This window comes from Rhinatrema bivittatum, chromosome 6 (assembly GCF_901001135.1).
Source record: "Rhinatrema bivittatum chromosome 6, aRhiBiv1.1, whole genome shotgun sequence".
Classification (NCBI taxonomy): Eukaryota; Metazoa; Chordata; class Amphibia; order Gymnophiona; family Rhinatrematidae; genus Rhinatrema; species Rhinatrema bivittatum.
This window is the reverse complement of record NC_042620.1, coordinates 18,092,432-18,115,063: the sequence shown is the minus strand read 5'-3', so window position 1 is coordinate 18,115,063 and position 22,632 is coordinate 18,092,432. Positions and strand designations below refer to the sequence as shown.

Here is a 22,632-nt window from a genome sequence, read left to right as displayed (position 1 = left end):
GCTGTGCTTGGGTTTCTCTCAGATTCAAATTCAACAAAATCTATTGGCCTGATAAGTAATTCACAACATAATGGAAGTAAAATAAAAGTAAAATACAGAATAAAATCTAGCAATATACAAAGCGCAAGTAGAATAAGCATGCCTTTAGTCTGGTGTTTCCATATCTTCTAGGCTGCTTTTGGCATCTGCTGAGAGCTTTATTCCTTTCCTCACCTCTGGTTTTAACCCTTGAGCTGTTTGATCAGCCTGAAAATGGTTCCCCCCCCCCCCCTATTCCCAGGAATACCTTTATCCAGAATAACATTTGAAAAGTTTTTCTCATGAAGCATTTAAGTCAATACGCTCTTGTTTTATTTAATCAGATCCCTTTTACAACAAAAAACGGCACAGGTGGAAGATTTCCGTGGCGTTTCCACTTATGTGCGATCCGTGATTTCTGGGGCGCTCAGAGGCGACCGGGCTCAGCACTGGGTTGATTGTGCGATCACTACCACAGGCTGGAAAGGGCCACGGACTTTTCTTTTTTCAAAATGTTTGTGTTCCATTTTGCCTTTGATGACTGCTCAGACGTACTCTAGGGTCCTGGGAGTCTATTTCTGAATTAGGGTTAGTTAAGCTCATCTCAATTCTTCCGATGTGACTTGCCCTTAAATGAATTTTCACAGAATCTCGTTTGAGCTGTGTCTGTAGGGAAAAAGCGGAATATGTAAGAATAAAATGAACAAACAGAATTGCATTTTACCCCTTGGGAGGTCTGGCAGCTGCCTTTATTTAACTCCTATGTGCCCAGCAGGCCTTCCACTGTCTGAGCCCCTGCGGCTGGATTAGGAAAGCGAGCAGGTGGATAGAGAAGGGGGAATACTGAGCAAACTCCTTCACTTCATGCAAAGGGAGGGGGAGGGGGGGGGGTGATCTCCGCTGAGCTGAGCACCCCCAATCATCCGGAAAAGTGAATTCCTATTTCCGGGTGCTGCCAGGACTCCCAAGTTTCAGTTCTGAGCGCCTCCTGCATGCCACCCCACGTGCCCCGTATACACGGTCGGGCTTTCATTGCGTTTGTACAGCCGCAGGCTGAAATTACTCCCGCGTTCATCAGAGGACCCTCCCCCCTGGTATTACAGAGGCAGCAGCAAAGAATCCTCCCAGTCCCCTTCCTAGGAGCGTTCCCGAATTCCCGTAGGAGAACGCGACGGGAGCGTCGCTGCACGCAAACCTCGTGGACAGCGGCGCCCTCGCGCCTCTTAGCTTGCTAGTGCGCAGGGCCGGGAAGGTAGGTGGCAGCGCGCCGCGGGGGGGGGAAATACCTCACGCCCCGCCCACCACGTGCGCGTAGCTAGCGGTCCCTAAGACGACGCCGTAGGGCGGGGAAGGCGCGTGGGATGTCTCGTGCTCGGGACCCACATCCCTCGCGTTCACACTGGCGAGGAACGGCGGAGCACAAAGCGCCCGCACCCAAGCAAAAGATGAAAAAGTCAGGGGTGGCGTGGCCCAGAGCCTTTCTAAAATAAGCAAGTCACCATGCATAGGCGCGCAATCTGACGGCACTGTGCCCGTGGGTCAGAGCAGCTGTCAATGGCGGCCCCGCGGAACGTTCGACAGCCATGTTGGAAAGCCCCTGTTTTCGTGCAGGTGGTTCCTGAGACGTCCTGGGCGGGCAGTCCGACTGTGGAAGAAGCTGCTGGAATGAGAGGGACTCTTTTACACTGGCCGCATCGCCCCGAGTACTGCACTATGTCCGTCCACGCTACGGGTGAATGCGGGCATTGCATCACGCAGAAAGCACTTCTAGTGGGCATTGGCGGTACCAGTTTTTCCACTGACCATGACGGGACACTTCCTTATATTAGCATAAATTTACATATATCTGTACCCTGCTCCTGTCTCCTCTCTTTTTCCTCTGTTCCTTGTACCTCGACTGTTTCTCTTCCCGGTGGCCCCCATCTCTCTTCCTCATGACTCCTGTACCTTCCTGTCAGGCCAATCCTGTAAAGTGCGGCCGCGTTTACCCTGCTCCTAAGCCGCTTTTTACTCCGTTTTCGGCCGCGTTAGCCCTTCCTGCGATCCCGAATCCCCTTTAACCTACTCCTACCGCGTCCTAAATTCCCCGGGCAACCCCTTCCGCCCGCGGCATGTATATTGCATGCAAACGAGCGAATTAGCTCGATATTGCATGCAAACGAGCCAATTAGCTATTCCCTAGCATCCCGTAACCCGCGCCCCGACTATCGCTAGTTTTCCCTGCCGTTTTGTCGCGTGTTTAACCTGCAAACTTACCGCCTACCCTGACCCAGGCGGTAGAGGCATGGGTAAGGGTAGATGGCAAGCTTTCCCCCAGCCCCCGCTCACCTGCCCCGGCCGTGATCATGGGTGCCGGTCTCCGTGGCAGCCCCAGTCCTCTCCCCTGCTCCCGAAGCCAAAAAAAAAAAGCAAAAAAAACATTGCAGCCCCCCTCCGATGTCCGGACTGGGGCTGCCACGGAGACTGCAACGGCAAAGCGACTTTTTGTTTTTTTTTTTTTGCTTCGCCGCTGTCAGTGTTCCCCCTCCTCTCGGAGCAGGGCGTGAAAAGCCGCCTTGCTCCGGGAGGAGGGGGGGCACTGACAGCGGGGAAGCAACAGCGAAGCAAAAAAAAACCAAAAGCAATTTTGTTTTTTTTTTTCAAAAGGGACAATTTTTTTTTTTTTCCAAAAGCGACTTACTTTTGGGATCTGTCAAGATCCCAAAAGTAAGTCGCTTTTGGACGCCTGCCAACTTACTTTTCTGAAGCCATCATCAGGAACCCATGCGATCGTAGCTCCTCCTGACGAAGATGGCCGCCTGCACGGGGAAAGCATTCAATTGGACGCTGAAGACGTGACGTCACGATGTCTCGTCTTCAGCGGCCAATTGTACGCTTCCCCCGTGCAGGCGGCCATCTTTGTCTTCCTCGGGAGGAGCTACGATCGCATGGGTTCCTGATGATGGCTTCAGAAAAGTAAGTTGGCAGGCGTCCAAAAGCGACTTACTTTTGGGATCTTGACAGATCCCAAAAGTAAGTCGCTTTTGGAAAAAAAAAAATTGTCGCTTTTGAAAAAAAACAAACCAAAATTGCTTTTGGGGTTTTTTTTGCTTCGCCGTTGCTTCCCCGCTGTCAGTGCCCCCCCTCCTCCCGGAGCAAGGCGGCTTTTCACGCCCTGCTCCGAGAGGAGGGGGGACACTGACAGCGGCGAAGCAAAAAAAAAAAACGAAAAGTCGCTTTGAAACATAGAAACATAGAAATGACGGCAGAAGAAGACCAAATGGCCCATCTAGTCTGCCCAGCAAGCTTCACACATTTTTTTCTCTCTTACTTGCCGTTGCTTCTGCGCTGTCTTCGCCGTTGCTTCCTGGTATCTGTCATTTCAAATGACATTTGAAATGACAGATACCAGCGTGGCGTGAAGCCTTAGGCCCGCGCACCCAGGATCCTGTATAGGCGCTCTATCCAGTATCCTGGGTTGCGCGGGCCTAAGGCTTTTCGGACGCGGTTTACATTTGCATGTAATTAGGGTTCAGGATCGAGCGGTAGGTGAGCTGCACTGTGCGGGCGGTAACCGCGGGTGCCGTAGGCACTAACGCAGCTCTTCCTACCGCTCGGTACTGGATTGGCCCGTGTGTTTCTTTTCCTGTCGCCTCATCATCTGTGCCTTCCTGTCTCTTTCCATCTTTAGCCCCTGCACCCGGACTCATTCCCTCTTCTCTCTCACTCTCCCTCCATTCTCTGTGCCATGGGCAGTGGAACTCCTCCTTTATTGGGAGTGGGGTCAACCCAGCTCTGCTAATCATAATAGTGAAACCATGTTTCCTAGTCTGTAGACCAGAGCTTTCCAAAGTGTGTGTCGCGACACTTTGGTGTGTCGCCTGAGGTGTGCCGGTGTGTCGCGCAAGCCCGGTGCACGTGACACACCGGCAAGTGGGAGCCAATGCAGCCGCCGGTGGAGCTCATCCCACTGGCGGCTGAGCAGTAAAATATCGCTGATTGGCAAGGCCGTGGTGGAGCTCACCTCACCACGGCCCGAAGAAGAAAAAGGTCACGTTGAGACGTGCAGGTGCTCCTCCTTCCTGCCCATGCGGCCCCGGAAGAAAAATGTTGCCGGAGCCGCACGGGCAGAAAGGGGGAGGAGCGTCAGCCGCGTCCAGAAGAGGAGCAGCAGCGTTGTGGTAGCGGGGAGAGAAGAGGAGGAGGAGGAGGCCCGGTAGCAGGGTCGCCGCCGCGATCGGCCCGAGAAGATCAGGGTCGCTGCAGAGCCCATCCTGCAGCGACCCGTGAAGAGGAGGCCCAGAGGTAAGAGAGCGGCTGAGGGCCCGTAGAGTGCGTCTGTGAGCTGAGTTGAGCGATTGTGTGCGTCTGTGAGCTGAGTTGAGCGATTGTGTGCGTGAATGAGGTGAGTTGAGCGATTGTGTGCGTCTGTGAGCTGAGTTGAGAGATTGTGTGCGTGAATGAGGTGAGTTGAGCGATTGTGTGCGTCTGTGAGCTGAGATGAGAGATTGTGTGCGTCTGTGAGCTGAGTTGAGAGATTGTGTGTGTGTATGAGGTGAGTTGAGAGATTGTGTGTGGGAGTGAGGACCTGAATGTTTGCAGAGTCAGCATGTGAGAGAGCCTGTGTGTGTGTGAGAGAGACAGCATGTGACAGTGAGAGCCTGTGTGTATGAATGATTGTATGAGAGAGAGCATGTGACAGTGAGAGTCTGTGCTTGAGCAAGACAACATGTGGGTGTGAGAGAGAGCTTGGGTGTGTGAGAGTCAGACAGCATGTGCAAGAGAGAGACTGTATGAATGATTGTATGAGAGAGAGCCTGTGAGTGTGTGAGAGAGAGAAAGCATGTGAGAATGAGAACCTGACTGAATGTTTGAGGGAAGAAGATAGATGGAGAGAAAAGAAATAGAAAAAAAGACAATATGAAAGGAATTGGCAAAAAAAGAAAGGGGAGGTGGAACAAAAAAGCCTGTGACCAACCAATTAGAAAACTAAGATCAGACAGCAAAGATAAAAAAAAAAGAAATAAATTACTTTTTACTGATTGGCACCTGTAATCTTTGGTAATGTGCAAGAGTAGCACTTTCTCTATGCTGATTTCACAATGTACGAGATCAACATGGAGGAAGTGGAAACCCACGGGTCCTGCACAGAGGAGGCAGCAGAATGGGCTTCAGTGCCAATAGCAGCGATCAGCGCCTCCCCAATAGCCATGCGGCAGCAGAGGAATGAGAGAGGCTCCGAGGTTGCTGGCAAAAGAAAGAGAGGGGGTTTGCCTTTAGTGTGTGCCTGCCTGAGGGTGTGTCTGTGTATGAGAATGTATGGGTGTCTTCCTGGGGTTTGTATGTGTGAGAATAGGTGCCGGCCTGTGTGTGAGAATGAATTGGTGCCTGCCTGGGGGTCTGTGTGTGTGTGAGAATGAATGTGTGCATGCCTGAGGGAGTGGTGTGAAAATGAATGGAAGCCTGCCTGGGGGTCAGTTTCAGTGTGTGAGAATGACTGGGAGCTTGCCTGGGTGTGTGTGTTTGTGTGTATGTGAGGGAGCCAGACAGAGTATGTATGAGAAAATCCAGGGGAGTAAGAGTTTGTGTGGGGGTGTGTGTGGAGGGGAAGAGAGTGTCTTAGAGCCTGAGAGTGTGTCAGTGTTTGTGAGAGCGAGACGTTATGGTGGGTATAAGAGCATGAATGTGTATGTATGTGACAGTATATGTGTGAGAGAGAATGGAAATGTGAGTATGTGTGAGAGAGAGAGGATAACCTCCTAATCCTTGACAATATCAGGGTGACTGGAAATCAAGAGCTCCCACGTATGGACAGCAGGGGCTTTTTAAAATCCTTATTAGTTTTAATTATTGGGTGTTATTTGATATATGTGCTGTTTTGAAATATTTTATTGGTGTTTAGGAAATTGTAAAAAATGTATATGATTTTAATGAATAGAAATTCTATTTATCAGTAGTTTTAAAATATTCTTTTATTAGTATGGTTTTACTATTATAACTGATGCTTTGTTTCTTGATTTTATTTGTTTTATGAGGAATGGTTGTTCTGTTTTTCCATTGCTAATACACAGAGTCTAGCTTCTTGGGGTTTCCATTTCAGTTTTTGTCTAATTTGTGCTCCTTTATTTTGTATTCTGTATTTGGTGAGGGTCTGTCTCTGCTCTGTGTGTGTGACCATGATGAGAAATTCGCTAGCATAGGGATCTATAGCAATCGGGTTTGTTTTGTTTCCTCAGTAGGTGGTGTATTGGTATTCTAGGACCCAGTATAATATTTACCCTTGCTTTTTCACAGGTAGGGTTATTGTTGTTTGAGTCCTTGGTGTTATTACTGTTGTGTTACAATGGGATTGCAGTATAGATTTTGAGTGTCTTTTTTTTTTTGCGAGGTTTTATTTTCGTTCACAATGTGCCTGGCAGTGGAAGGTGTTTGTGCTGCTGTTACTGTGAGGTGACACCAGAATTTGAAAATATCTTTTAGTATGATGAGCTGTAAGGGAAACATCCAAGCTCCATTGTTTGGGGGAATTTCAGTGGATGCACAGAGTTACAGAACTGGAGGTGCAGGATTTATATTGACATTCTGTCCCTTCCTATAAATTCCAGTCTTCACTCTCATAGCCATATAGAATTAGTTGAATGAGGCTATCAAATAATTTTATAGTGTGAAACTGGCCAGCTTTTTAAAATTACGCAGAAGACCCTTTGGACTTTCTTATTAACACCAAATATTCAAATCTGTGTTCATCCCATCAAGCTCATATATCTCATTAAAGAGGTAAATTGAATAACACAATAACTTTGTTTTATTATTGTTACTCATAAATTATAACAATAACATGAATCTTGGAATATATATTTTTAATATAAATTTAAGGTTTTCATGAGATAGGTTGTGTCGTGAAACATTTTATTTATGTACATATTTAAGGAAACATACATAAATTGTCGAAATACATTTTGTTCGTTTAACCTTTAACCTCTGGTTTGCTAGTAGACTGAATTACTGTGTCCCGAAATTATGTTTGTCTAAAAAGTGTGTCACCAACATGAAAAGTTTGGAAAGCTCTGCTGTAGTGACCCTAGCCTGTCAGTATTCTCAGTCTTCAGGTGGTGGACGTGCATCTCCCTATGGGGATTGCTTTGAGCTTTTTGAAAGGAGAAATTTGAAATTCTAAATTCAGGAAAAGAAAGCCCTGCTCTCCTGCGGTGAAAGCTAAAGGTCCTTCCCCTAGTTGAGAATTCCTGAGGCGATTTCCATGGTCCCTCAGAGCTGTGCCTTAGTATGGTAGCTGGGTTTCCCGGCTTGGACTTAGCTGCAGGGCCAGTGCTAGCATTTTTGCTGCCCTGTGCAAAAAATTGCTGTGCTGCCTCCCCCCTTTCTTTTTTTTTTAACACAGAATATTTGTTGTTTTTCCAAATAACCAACATGCAATGCATCTGATGAAGTAAACTATCCTTGAAAGCTCGCGCTTTAATACATTGATTAGTCTATAAGGTGCCATCTGGCTCCTGTCATTTCAACACACAATAGAAACTGTCAGTCTTAATGCTCTGTCCCAACCCCCCTTCTGCTGCCAAAAAAAAGCCCTGTGCCCTCTGGCAATTGAAACTATGAAAATTAACACACTTCCCCCGAACCTATTTTACCCCTTCTACAGGTCCAAAATTTCTAAATTGTGCAGGAGTGATCCCCAGGTGCTTCTTCCCCGCCTACCAGTACATAAAATTGATGCTGGCTGGGCCCTGTAACTGGCACCAGTTTGTTGTACAGAAAAACTTGCACTGATGTAGTGCTAGCCTAGTGGTTAGAGCAGTGGGGCTATGAACCAGGAGACCAGAGTTCAAGACCTGCTGTCCCTCCTTGTGACCTTGGGCAAGTCACTTTATCCTCCATTGCCTCTGGGGCTAGAGAAATACCTACGGTACCTGAATGTAAACCGATGTGATATCTCAGATCAAATGTCAGTATAAATAAAAAACCAGAAAATCCTTCAAAAAAAGACATTTGGAACCCATATAGTACTAAGCTTATTGTAATGTGTCAAAGGTGTGGGTTTGGCCCTTGGACAGCCAACAATGTAGTAAAAATCCCATTACCAAAACAGTACTAACTGCAAGCACTCAAACAGGAAATAGATTTGCCTATCTATGAAAAGGCAGATATTACACCAGGCCTTAAAACACTTCCTATTAGGAAAGCAGAACAAACCAGTCTGCTCTAAATTCCTACATAGAAACTATACATGCTAGCAGAATACCTCATCTTGCTTACATATGTAGAACACAGACAGACCCTCATCAAATACAGAATAAAGAGACTATAAAATATAAATAGAAATGTGTAGACAGAAACTGAACTGGAAACTTCAACAAGCTACACTCTGTATATTATGCAGCAATGGAAAAACAGTAACATCATCATTCCTCATAAATCAAACAATAAAATCAAGAAATATAAATCAATCATAATAAGCCATACTCATAAAAAGAGTATTTCCACAAAGATGACAAATAGAATAGCATCCAATAATTAAGAACTCATAATAATAATAATAAAGAAATCAAGGCTGCATTGGGAGGTCATAAACCAAGCACTTTTACAAGTTTCTTTAGTGAAATATGGTACCATATCAGGGGACAGAGTTGCACTTATAAACCAGTTTATTGCACTGTTTTGGAACATGATATTTCACCTATATGAATTAATATCGGACTGATGAAAATATGGCCTTCTGGCCTCCATGCAGGCAGGAAGGCACCCTTACACATAGGCCGGCTCTCACACACAAATCATTCAGGCAGGCAGGCACTGTCACACACAAACAGGCAGACACTCGCACACACACACACACATACATGCAAGAAGTAATTCAGGGCCTCATTTTTGGCGGTAGGGGCCTGGATTTCTTCGGCTACCATGAGATGTGTTCCGCGGCGGCCTGGGCTTTTTTGGCTGCTGCAAGATAGGCTCTGTGGTGGCCCAGCCAAACCTGTTTTTAGAGGATCTCAGTCTTGCCATGTGGGATGCTTCCTTCTCTTCTGTCAGCACCTGATGACATTATTCAGACGCAGGGAGCCGAAAATGAGGAAGCGGTCCGAGGCACTGCAACGCTGTGATCCTCCAGGAGCAGGGAGGGTAAGTGAAGGGATTGTGGCGGCAGTGGAAGGGACCTAAAGTGCCCCAGCTTCCAGAGGCCCCGCACCCTTTGCAGTAGAAGAGGACCGGAAGGCTCATCTGCATACTGCTCCCAGCATCCCCCGGGAGAGGCGTCCAGAGGTCACCGCGAGCGATCCAGGGATTGAATTCCACAGCCCCAGCTTCCAGAGGCCCCGCAACCTTTGCAGTAGAAGAGGACCGGAAGGCTCATCTGCATACTGCTCCCAGCATCCCCCGGGAGAGGCGTCCAGAGGTCACCGCGAGCGATCCAAGGATTGACTTCCACAGCCCCAGCTTCCAGAGGCCCCGCACCCTTTGCAGTAGAAGAGTAGCAAATCACCTGGACCAGATGGTATGCATCCTAGGGTACTGAAGGAACTCAAAAATGAAATTTCTGATCTATTAGTTAAAATTTGTAACCCATCATTAAAATCATCCATTGTACCTGAAGACTGGAGAGTTGCCAATGTAACCCCAATATTTAAAAAGGGCTCCAGGGGTGATCCGGGAAACTATAGACCAGTGAGCCTGACTTCAATGCCAAGAAAAATAGTGGAAACTATTCTAAAGATCAAAATCGTAGAGCATATAGAAGGACATGGTTTAATGGAACACAGTCAACATGGATTTACCCAAGGGAAGTCTTGCTAACAAATTTGCTTCACTTTTTTTAAGGAATTAATAAACATGTAGATAAAGGTGAACCAGTAGATGTAGTGTATTTGGCTTTTCAGAAGGCATTTGACAAAGTCCCTCATGAGAGGCTTCTAAGAAAACTAAAAAATCATGGGATAGGAGGCGATGTCCTTTTGTGCATTACAAACTGGCTAAAAGACAGGAAACAGAGAGTAGGATTAAATGGTCAATTTTCTCAGTGGAAAAGGGTAAACAGTGGAGTGCCTCAGGGATCTGTACTTGGACTGGTGCTTTTCAATATATTTAAAAATGATCTGGAAAGGAATATGACGACTGAGGTTATCAAATTTGCAGATGATACAAAATTATTCAGAGTAGTTCAATCACAAGAGGATTGTGATACATTACAGGAGGACCTTGCAAGACTGGAAGATTGGGCATCCAAATGGCAAATGAAATTTAATGTGGACAAGTGCAAGGTGTTGCATATAGGGAAAAATAACCCTTGCTGTAGTTACACGATGTTAGGTTCCATACAAGGAGCTACCACCCAATAAAAAGATCTAGGCATCATAGTGGATAATACTTTAAAATCGTCGGCTCAGTGTGCTGCAACAGTCAAAAAAGCAAACAGAATGTTAGGAATTATTAGGAAGGGAATGGTTAATAAAAGGGAAAATGTTATAATGCCTCTGTATCGCTCCATGGTGAGACCGCACCTTGAATACTGTGTACAATTCTGGTCACCGCATCTTAAAAAAGATATAGTTGCACTGGAGAAGGTACAGAGAAAGGCAACCAAAATAATAAAGGGGATGGAACAGCTCCCCTATGAGGAAAGGCTGGAGAGGTTAGGGCTGTTCAGCTTGGAGAGGAGACGGCTGAGGGGGGATATGATAGAGGTCTTTAAGATCATGAGAGGTCTTGAACGAGTAGATGTGAATCGGTTATTTACACTTTCGAATAATAGAAGGACTAGGGGGCATTCCATGAAGTTAGCAAGTAGCACATTTAAGACTAATTGAAGAAAATTCTTTTTCACTCAACGCACAATAAAGCTCTGGAATTTGTTGCCAGAGGATGTGGTTAGTGCAGTTAGTGTAGCTGGGTTTAAAAAAGGTTTGGATAAGTTCTTGAAGGAGAAGTCCATTAACTGCTATTAATCAAGTTTACTTAGGGAATAGCCACTGCTATTAATTGCATCAGTAGCGTGGGATCTTCTTAGTGTTTGGGTAATTGCCAGGTTCTTATGGCCTGGTTTGGCCTCTGTTGGAAACAGGATGCTGGGCTTGATGGACCCTTGGTCTGACCCAGCATGGCAAGTTCTTATGTTCTTATCCCACCTGCCACCAATGAGGGTTCTAGTGGAAAATGTGGAAGGCCATGGTCCCTGTGGCCCTCCTTTTCTGACACCTCTGCCGTGTGCCTCTTCTCCACCCCACCCCCCTTTCCATGTGTCTCCTTTGGCTCTCTCATCCAATCTGTGCCTCCCCCCTCCCCAGTATCTCTCTTCTCTATTCCCTGTAACCTGTTCTTTTCTCTCCCATCCCTTCCTTTTTGCCTCCTCTGTGCGTCTTTCCTCTGAAGCATTCCTGAGATGTGCAGGAAGCGCTGCTAGAGCAGCCAGGAGGAGGGAGACACTGAGTTGTGTTCCCATCACCTCTCCCCTCAGCTTCCAGTCACAGTAGAGAGAGAGAAAGTGGGGGAAGAGCCACAAAACAGCTGCTAAGGAGCGTATGCTCAGGTGAGGTCCCACTCTCCACAGCTGCCAATTATAGCATGGAGAGAGGAGATAGGGCGGGGCTACAGCTGTACTCTACCTGAGTCCCCTCCCCCATCTGTAAACAGGAAGTGGTGCAGGCCTATAGGAGAAAGGAGCTGCATGCTGCAGGAGCCAGATTGTGTGTGTGTGAGCAGTACTTCTTACTGAATACTGTATAGGTCAACTAAAAACTGGACTGTCCGGTTCAACTTCGGGCAGTTGGCAACTCTAGTAGGCATGAGCCATAGGAAGGTGGCCTTCAGAACTACATTTCCCATGTAGGATTGCCAAGTAAGATGACCCAGTTGTGTGCGTGGAATTGTAGTTCTGATTGCCTAAGAGAACTCAATGGGACAATCAGAACTACCACTCCATGCATGCAATATGGCGTAAAGGAAGACTGGATCAGCCTGTTCAGTGGCATGACATTAAGAACATAAGAACATGCCGTACTGGGTCAGATCAAGGGTCCATCAAGCCCAGCATCCTGTTTCCAACAGTGGCCAATCCAGGCCATAAGAACCTGGCAAGTACCCAAAAACTAAGTCTATTCCATGTAACCATTGCTAGTAATAGCAGTGGCTATTCTCTAAGTCAACATTATTAATAGCAGGTAATGGACTTCTCCTCCAAGAACTTATCCAATCATTTTTTAAACCCAGCTATACTAACTGCACTAACCACATCCTCTGGCAACAAATTCCAGAGTTTAATTGTGCGTTGAGTAAAAAAGAACTTTCTCCGATTAGTTTTAAATGTGCCCCATGCTAACTTCAGGGAGTGCCCCTAGTCTTTCTACTATCCGAAAGAGTAAATAACCGATTCACATCTACCTGTTCTAGACCTCTCATGATCTTAAAGACCTCTGTCATATCCCCCCTCAGCCGTCTCTTCTCCAAGCTGAACAGTCCAAGCTACCTGAGGGAGAATGAGAGGAAGGGGAGGCAGCACATGGCAGAGAGAGAGAATATGCCAGCTCACTCCAGGTTTTCCAGAGAGGTTGATCCAGTCCTTGTTTCATCTTATTGCATGCATGGACTTGGAAGCTCTGTTTTCTTTGGAAATCCAAACTAAAGGTCCATGTATGCAGTGGAGCACAAATCAAGTGGGATCAACTTGTCCTGAATTAAAATGGAGCCAGCTGGTGATGCTAAAAGGCCAAATTGAAGATTTGAGAGTCTACATCTTTCATTCCCCTTACAATTTCGTTTCCTAGCACTTGCCCAATCAGTAAAGGCAATGGATAAAACGTTCTGAAGATATAGAAGTAAAAAGAGGAGGACCAATAGGGGAATAAGCAAATAAAGAATAACAAAAATAAAATATGCATAAGGTGAGTCCTGTTTATTGGATGAACTCAGTTCATTTCAAGAGCTAATACCCTCTTCCTGATTCTGTTCTGACCTGAGGAAGAGTATCATGTTTCTCGGGCCTCAGACCGCCGCATTCACCTTGGCTGGGAGCTCCCTGCTGGTTCCTGCCATACCCCGAGTGATGGGCTGCTGGGCTTCGATGCCGACCTTCCACGTGGCCGATGCCTCTGGCCACAGCTAACACCCTGCTTCCCTTGGCCCTCTTTAAGGGCCAGTGGTGGGAAAAGCCTGTGGCACCAGCCTATGGCCTAGAAAGGGCTCACTCCTGCATTCATTGCCTCAGCAACTGGTCCCCTACTCTTAGTCGAGTGTGTTTGAGTTCCAGCGTCTCGTCTCCAGCCTTGTCTTCTGTGCCAGTAGTGGCTTCAGTCTTTGCTTCCTTCCTCGTGGTTCTCTTCTTCTTCTTCTTGCCTGCCTGCCCGGCCTATCTGCCCCTTTCCACTCAGTCAGATACCTGTGTTGACCTCAGCCTGATCTCAGATATGCTTGACCACTGCCTGCCACTGACCATTGCCTGCTCCCAGATGCGCTTGACCACTGCCAACCACCGACTGCTTCTGGATATGCCTGACCGCCACCTGCCTCTGACCACTCGCCTGCCTATGACCCTGCCATACATGGTCCTCCATTTCTGCTATCAGCAGAGACCTCATCTACGACCTGCAGGCTCCGGTATCGAAAGGCCTCAACTCGAGGGGAACGAGGGCTGGTATAGGTGAAGCTCCAGCTGGGTCTCTGCTTCGTCCGGGTCTCCCTGCTGATGGTGGGAACCTGCAGGGCTGCTTCCTGCAAGTTGTGCCAATCCTGCCTCAGCCCAAGGGTCCACAAATGCAATAAAGAGAATATTAGCTCTTGAAAGCTCAGCAAGAAATATGCTAAGTTCATCCAATAAACAGGTCTCACCTTAGGCACTTTTTTTTTGTTTTGTTAACTTTTATTTCCATGCATGCAAGTGAACTGGCTACTCTATTCAAAAGAGAGAGAAAATAAAGGGGAGGATCAGAAGAAAGCAAATACCTGAAACATATTCACGCTAGAAAGAACCGGTGATGGACCAACGACACAGGAGCTGCGGGGTGAGCGCATTACTGGTTAGTGGGGAAGTAGTATCAGTACTCGAGGCACAGCTAAAAGCAGCAAACAAAAAGGGTTTGGTGGAGGACATTTTTGAAAGCTGATTTCCATAGGTAAAAATGCATGCGTTGATGCACCCATGGTGACAGATGGCGTTCCTGAGGGCGCGTTCAGGCTGCTTTGTCAGTCATGCCCTTGGGAACGCCACCTCTCAGCATGGTGGCTTGTCTAGCTTCCACCTCGCCACCTGCATCTTTTTTTTGGCACGCCGTGCTCCGAAGGCCCTGACATGCGGTCTGCTGTGCGGCCTTTGGAGATGGGCATTTTGGAATCTCCTGCACTTTCGGGCCCAAAGCCAGGGAAAGTGATGGCAGCGGGTGAGGAGTTTGAAAGGCCCCTGATCCTGGTGCTGGTTATACCCTTGGGACCTTTGGCATTGAACCTGGGCCCCTGGGGAGATTTTTTCCTAGAATGTTTTCATTTTTTCATCGGACCTTCTGTGCCTTTGCGCAGCCAAGGGAGGTAACTGGGGGGACCCCTTCAAGAGCACTGGGAGGTCTTGGCTTGGGCCCTTCCCAGGTTCCTGCCAAGAGACTGCGACCGACCCTTGAGGCACCAGGCACTCGTGGGAGAACTCTAGAGATGCGGAGGAGCCCAGCGACGTAGAGAGCCTGGCATCTTTCAAGGAGGGGAAGTTCTCCTGGGCCGTGAGGATGACTTGGTCGTATGCCTGTTTCACCGAGATAAGATAGCATTTTTGATTGAGCAGTTGTTTTGTGCCTTTGGATGGAGGAGTCAAAACCATAGGAGGCTCTGATGTAGGATTCCATTATTAAGAGGAAGTGCAAGACCATTACTGCCTTTCTCTTCCACCCAGAGGTAGAGGAAATGATGTTGGTGGAAGGGGAAGTCCCCAAATTCAGGCCTGAAAGGAGTCGCCATCTTGCAATGTCTACATCCCCAATGTCTAAATATTAGACTTTAATAAGACGCTTGTCAGCACTTTTTCAAACAAAGATATGACTCAGAATTTTAGAAAAAGTATAAATTTAATGTTTCATATCTTTGGAAGCACAGGAGCCATCCTTCAAGATGGGCATAGCAACACTTCCAGCTACTATGCAACAGAAGTTCTTTCAGGTTCCGGTAGCGGATGCTTTGGTCACTGCCATGACCAGTTGGATCAATATTCTTGTTGAGATGGGGTGCAGGACAGGAAGATGGAGCCCCCTCCCCCCTCTAAGATTGTTCATCTCTTCAGCAGCATCAGTGCAGATTTCTGTCTGGTGGTCCAGGATCTCCTTCGCTGGATCCAACAGCGTCCAGCGAGTGATGAGGTGGCCAGAATGGAGTCCTGGTGGCCACTCTGTATGATTTGTTACATAGTTCCGGCCAGTCAGTGGCCCTGTCAGTTGCAGTGCATCAGATCTTGTGGTTACGCAATTGGGCAGCTGACTCTTGGTCTAAGACTCGCCTAGGGAAGTTGCCCTTAAGGGCCAGCTTCTACTCAGGAAGGATCTGGACCAGTTGGTTAAGAATCTCGATGATCCTAAGCCCCAACGCTTGCCAGAAGACAAGGGCCGCTCCTTCTACAGGACTGACAAAGGTTGCAGACAATTTCGAGCTTCATGGCGGTATGAGCCAGGTAGACTATTTTGGAGCTGTTCCTGCTGCATATTTGGGTTCCATGGACCAGGAGCAGTCCTTTGGAACCAGAAATCAGAAAGGGAATGCCGGTTCTTCTGGAGCTGGTAGAGCCTTCTCTTGAGGTTCCGTGGGTTCATTCGATCTTGACACCTATAGGAGACCATCTGAAGGAGTTCTACAGGGAGTGGACCCACATAACTACCGATTAGTGGGTGCTGGAGATAATTCGCTCTGGCTATGCTTTGGGCTTACATTGACCCATTAGAGATGTCTTCACGATCTCCCCCTGCTCTGCTCTGGCCAAGCTAGAACCCCCAACAAAGGCCTATTATTGCCTTCCACAACAGCTGTTTCAAGGTGATTTCTAGAATCAAATATCAAACAATTCTAACAGAACCGTTTTTTTTGCAGCCATCTGGGTCTGTTTAAATTTTGCCTTGTTGAGATTCCTCTGGTATTTTTCCATGTGATTTTTTTTTTCAATTAAATTTTCATTAAAAGTTATAGAGTTTTGAGAATACAAACTTTTCTGGGAGTGTAGGATGATTATGAAAGGTAGTGCACAGCTGTTTTCAGTGTGTGTGCTGTGATATTTTATATGATAATCCTTTAATATATAAAAGCTTTTTTTTAATCTCTTTGATTTTGATTCAGTGTTTATATATTTAGTGTGAACTTCTTTACTGGCTACATTTTTTGGGTCTGGTTTTGGTTTTGGCTTCCAAGCCATTGGAACCTGATGGGGGGGGGGGGGGGTGCATCCCAGAATGCCGAAGGAGCTCAAGAAGGTGCTTGACTCTACTCTTCCCAGCACTTGAAACAGGATAAGGCTCCAAGGGACTGGCGAAGAGCAGAGCAAGGCGGGAAGGGAAGACTGGGGAGCAGTCACTCTGACATTAGTGACGAATAAGGTAAAGGAGGCACTACTGACAACATAGTGCATCACCCGGAAGCTGCCTTCATAGAGAACACGGTTGGTTTTCACAAAGAGGAAATCTTGCCAAACAGATTTGATTGATTTCTTTGATGAAGCGACCAGCGTAGTAGTAGGTCAGGAGGGTGCAGTTGATCTGGGCTCTCTGGATTTCAGGAAAACCTTTGACGCTGTTTCACAAGGAAGAACTGTATTCACGTCTGAAGGCCAGTTTACGATAGGACATTGACGGGTTGGGGGCAGTTGAAAGGAGGGCAATCCAAAATGGTGCAACGGACTGAAGGAGCTAAAGACGTGCCCAGTATAAGAAAGGAAGGAAGGAGGAGATACGATAACAAAAATGCAAACGTCTCTAGCAAGATTAATTAAAATCCCAGAAGGAAGCATTTTCCATAGAGTGAAAGGTTCAAGGGCAAGGAGGCGTCATGTGACACTGAAGGGAGGAATGTGAGAAAATCCTTTTTTTTTATTGAGGGGGTGGTAGACACAGGAAGAGATATCCTGTGGAGGTGGCAGAGGCAAAACAGTGACAGAATACAAGCATTCAGGGGACAGACACAAAGGGACCTCAGTGCTGAGGGGGGAGGGTGAAGACCCGAGGCAGGTACCGGTGGTCCTTCCCTTCCGACATCTGCGTCTGTGCCTGCTTCGAAAGGTGGAAATAGTCCACGCAGAGACACTTCTGCAAGCTAAAACGTTCGCAAACACCCGAGGAGGACTTTGGCCTGATTCTTAAACTTAGCACTTTTGAAAACGGTCTCAGATCTTTTACAAGATTTTCCTGCTTTGATTTTTTTTATTTTTTTTCCCTTTCAGAAGTTGCACGAAATTAAATCATTGGGCAAAAGGTACACTAATTCACATTAACCAAACCTGTAGGAGTTTTGTACTTTCCTCTCTGTCCCATCTTCAAATAGACTATTCTGAGCTATCCCTGTCCATCCCCTCACTGAGAATTATCATGGCCCTAAGGCACCTCTTCTGCTGCCAGGAAATAGCAACCCCAAGTCAGCTCAGTCACCGGAGGAGACCCCTTGGCACTTGTGGCTTCACTTTTGCGTACTCCTCTCCTGCAAAGGGTGCTTGTAAACCTCATTGTCTGGTAGAAAATCAGAGATGCTGTGTTTTTGTGCAGCATGCGCAAGTTTATTTTATATTTTAATTACAAGGATTCTCCTAGAAAGGAAGCGGAATCCTCCTGGGCTTTGTTTCCTTGTGCAAGGATAAACTAACAAAGAGTTAATGTGTAATCTTAATATTCAGTTTGATGTTGATTTAAGTAATTGCAATTTGTTTTCTAGGAGCAGGCAACCACTCCTAGGCCAGCATGGAGAAAGGGTGTTACGAGCCAGCCTCCCTCAACAAACATCCAACCAGAGCACATGACAATCGATGTCCTGCTGCATAGGCGTCCTAGGATGAGAATCAGAACTTGTGGTGGGAATTGTTTGTGCCTTGTCTAAAGCTGCCTCTCGTTTTCGATAGAAACAGCTGAATCTGGAGGCATAGCCTAGTGTTTAGAGCAGTGGGCTACAAGCCAGGAAAGCCAGGATTCAAATCCTGCTGATGCTCCTTGTGACCTTGGGCAAGTCACTTTACCCTCAGGTACAGATTTGGGCCTAGTTATCGCATAATATTCCCAAAGATTTCTTCCACCTATGGAAATAAGCTCCTTTGCATGCATAAAATTGCCTAACGCATGCAAAGCAGCTTATGTATAGGCAATTCTCTGAGGAGGTGGCTGAAAATATTAAGGCAAAATGAGCAGTGTTCAAGAAGTATAGAGAATCCCCAAAAAAAAGGAACACACAGAAGATTATCTGTTAAAACTGAGAGAGATGAAGAAAGAAATCAGGAAAGCAAAAGATCAAGCGGAAGAAAGGATTGCCAAAGAGGTAAAGCGAGGTGACGACATTTTTCAGATACATCAGAGAAAGAAGGGGGGTCTGAAGTGGTACAGTGAAAGGTGACGAGGAGCAAGGTGTAGAAAGTTGAAATGTCAGAAATATAAAACAAATAGTTCAGTGTTGACAAGACATAGCAATTAATGGACTTCTCCAAGAACTTATCCAAACTTTTTTAAACCCAGCTACACTAACTGCACTAACCACATCCTCTGGAAATAAATTCTAGAGCTTAACTGCGCTGAGTGAAAAAGAACTTTCTCCGATTAGTTTTAAATGTGCTACTTGCTAACTTCATGGAGTGCCCCATAGTCCTTCTATTTGAAAAAGTAAATAACCAATTCACATTTACTCTCATGATTTTATAGATCTCTATCATATCCCCTTCAGCCGTTTTTTCTCCAAGCTGAACAGCCCTAACCTCTTTAGTCTTTCTTCATAGGGGAGCTGTTCCATGCCCTTTATCATTTTGGTTGTCCTTCTCTGTACCTTCTCCAGTGCAACTATATCTTTTTTGAGATGCGGCGACCAGAATTGTACACAGTTTTCAAGGTGCGGTCTCATCATGGAGCGATATAGAGGCATTATGACATTTTCCGTTTTATTAGCCATTCCCTTCCTAATAATTCCTAACATTCTGTTTGCTTTTTTGACTGCTGCAGCACACTGAGACGACAATTTTAAAGTATTGTCCACTATGATGCCCAGATCTTTATCCTGGGTGGTAGCTCCTAATATGGAATCTAACATTGTGTAACTACAGCAAGGGTTATTTTTCCCTATATGCAACATCTTACACTTGTCCACATTAAATTTCATCTGCCATTTGGATGCCTAATCTTCCAGTTTTGCAAGGTCCTCCTGCAATTTATCACAATCCACTTGTGCTTTAACTACTCTGAATAATTTTGTATCATCTGCAAATCTGATTACCTCACTTCAGATTTGCAGATGATACAAAATTTATAAAAATATTGAAAATCACCAGTCCAAGTACAGATCCCTGAAGCACTCCACTGTTTACCCTTTTCCACTAAGAAAATTGACCATTTAATCCTACTCTCTGTTTCCTGTCTTTTAACCAGTTTGTAATCCACAAAAGGACATCGCCTCCTATCCTATGACTTTTTAGTTTTCTTAGAAGCCTCTCATGAGGGACTTTGTCAAATGCCTTCTAAAAATCTAAATACATCTACCGGTTCACCTTTATGCAAATGTTATTAACCCCTTCAAATAAATGAAGCAGATTTGTGAGGTAAGACTTCCCTTGGGTAAATCCATGTTGACTTTGTTCCATTAAACCATGTCTTTCTATATGTTCTGTGATTTTGATCTTTAGAATAGTTTCCACTATTTTTCCCAGCACTGAAGTCAGGCTCACTGGTCTGTAATTTCCCGGATCGCCCCTGGAGCCCTTTTTAAATATTGGGGTTACATTGGCCACCCTCCAGTCTTCAGATACAATGGATGATTTTAATGATAGGTTAAAAATTTTAACTAATAGATCATAAATTTCATTTTTGAGTTCCTTCAGAATCATGGAGTGCATACAACCCGGTCCAGGTGATTTGCTACTCTTTAGTTTGTCAATCTGGCCTACTACATCTTCCAGGTTCACAGTGATTTCGTTTAGTTCATCTGACTTACTACCCTCAAAAATCATCTCCGGAACTGGTATCTCCCCAACATCCTCATTAGTAAACACGGTGAGCAAAGAATTAATTTAGTCTTTCTGCAATTGCCTTATCTTCCCTAAGAGCCCCTTTCACCCCCTGGTCATCTAACGGGCCAACTATCTCCCTTGCAGGTTTCCTGTTTTGGATGCATTTTTTAAAGTTTTTATTATGAGTTTTTGCCTCTGCGGCCAACTTCATTTCAAATTCTATTCTTAACCTGTCTTATCAATGTTTTACACTTAGTTGACAATGCTTATGCTTTTTCCTATTTTCTTCAGATGGATTCTTCATCCAGTTTTTGAAGGATTTTTTTTTTTTGGCAAAAATAGCCTCTTTCACCTCACCTGTTAACTATGCCGGTTATCATTTTGCCTTCTTTCCACCTTTCTTAATGTGTGGAATACATCTGGACTGCACTTCCAAGATGGTATTTTTAAACAATGTCCATTCCTGTTGCACACTTTTAACCTTTGCAGCTGCAGCTTTCAGTTTATTTCTATTTTCCCCATTTTAACAAAGTTTCCCTTTTGAAAATTTAGTGTTAGAACTGTAAATTTACATATTGTCCCCCTTCCAGTTATTAGGTCAAATTTGATCATGTTATGATCACTATTGCCATGTGGTCCCACCACCGTTACGTCTCGCACAAAATCCTGCATTCCATCAAGAATAAGATCTAAAATAGCTAAAGTTGGTTCCTAAACCAGTTACTCAATGAAGCAGTCATTTATTCCAGCCAGGAATTTTGTCTCTAGCTTGTCCTGATTTTATATTTAACCAGTCAATATTGGGGTAATTGAAATCTCCCATTAATACTGCACTGCCATATTGGTTATTTCTCTTAGCATTTCACCATCCATCTCATCATTTTGTCCAGGTGGACGGTAGTATACTCCTATCACTATACTCTTACCCTACACACATGGGATTTCTACCCATATAGATTCTACTGAGTATTTAGTCTCTTGTATGATCTTTATTCTGTTCACTCTATGCCCTCCCGGACATAAAGTGCCACACCCCCACCAAGTTGATCCTCCCTGTCATTGTGATATAATTTGTATCCTGATTTAGCAATGTCCATTGGTTATCATCCTTCCACCAGGTTTCTGAGATGTCAATTATGTCTGTCTTGTCATTTACTGCTATACACTTTAACTCTCCCATCTTACTTCTTAGACTTCTGGCATTGGCATACAGACATTTCAAAGTGTGTTTTTTGTTTGTATTAACAACCTGCTTTTCAGTTGTTTGGGATAATTTGTAATCATTTAGCTCAGGTGATTTTTTTACTTATAAGCACATAGACTACTTTTACTTTCTTGGAACCTCTCTGTTGGGATGCCCTAACTCTCCTGTTTCATTATTTTTCTTCGAAGATACATTCCCTCGGATCATGCACTGCTGAGTGACTGTCAACTTTCCCCCGTTCTAGTTTAAAAGCTGCTCTATCTCCTTTTGAAAAGTTAGCGCCAGCAGTCTGGTTCCACTCTGGTTAAGGTGGAGCCTGTCCTTTCAGAAAAGTTCCTCCTTCCCCAAAAGTTTCCCCAGTTCCTTACAAAACTGAATCCCTCTTCCTTGCACCATCGTCTCATCCACGCATTGAGACTCCGGAGCTCTGCCTGCCTCTGGTGACCTGCGCGTGGAACAGGGAGCATTTCAGAGAATGCCACCCTGGAGGTTCTGGATTTCATCTTTCTACCTAAGAGCCTAAATTTGGCTTCCAGAACCTCCCTCCCACATTTTCCTATGTTGTTGGTGCCCACATGTACCACGACAGCCGGCTCCTCCCCAGCACTGTCTAAAATCCTATCTAGGTGACGCTTGAGGTCCGCCACCTTCGCACCAGGTAGGCATGTTACCAGGTGGTCCTCATGTTCATCCATCTATCTACATTTCTAATAATTGAATCACCAACTATGACGGCTGTCCTAACCCTTCCCTCCTGGGCAGTAGCCCTGGGAGACTCGTCCTTGGTGCGAAAATTAATGGAGATTCTACTGAAAGAAAGGATAGTGAACTTTCTACAATCAGGAGGGTTGCTGGACCCGAGGCAGCATGGATTCACCACGGGAAAGTTCTGTTGGACAGATCTAATAGATGTTTTTGATTGGATAACTAGAAAATTGGATTGAGGAAGAGCGCTTGATGTGATCGACTTGGATTTCAGCAAAGCTTTTGATACGGTCCTGAATAGGAGACTTGTGAATAAAATGAGAAGCTTGGGAGTGAGCGCCAATGTGGTGGCCTGGATCACAGACTGGTTGACTGGCAGGAGACAGCGTAGAGAGAGAGCCATGTTAAGTGGAGTGCCACAGGGATCGGTGCTGGGACCGGTTCTGTTCAATATCTCTGTGAGCGACACTGCGGAAGGGGATAGAAGGTAAAGTCTTGTCTGTTTGCGAATGATACTAGGATCTGCAACAGAGTGGAAACACCTGAAGGAGTAGAGAGAATGATAAGTGATTTA

At 45.7% G+C, this 22,632-nt stretch overlaps 1 long non-coding RNA gene across 1 annotated transcript in view; it reads left to right on the top strand.

Moving 5' to 3' along the window:
• Positions 1–22,632, top strand: part of LOC115093420 — an 89,993-nt gene that overhangs the window by 3,285 nt on the left and 64,076 nt on the right. The gene's annotated exons all lie outside the window — the stretch shown is intronic.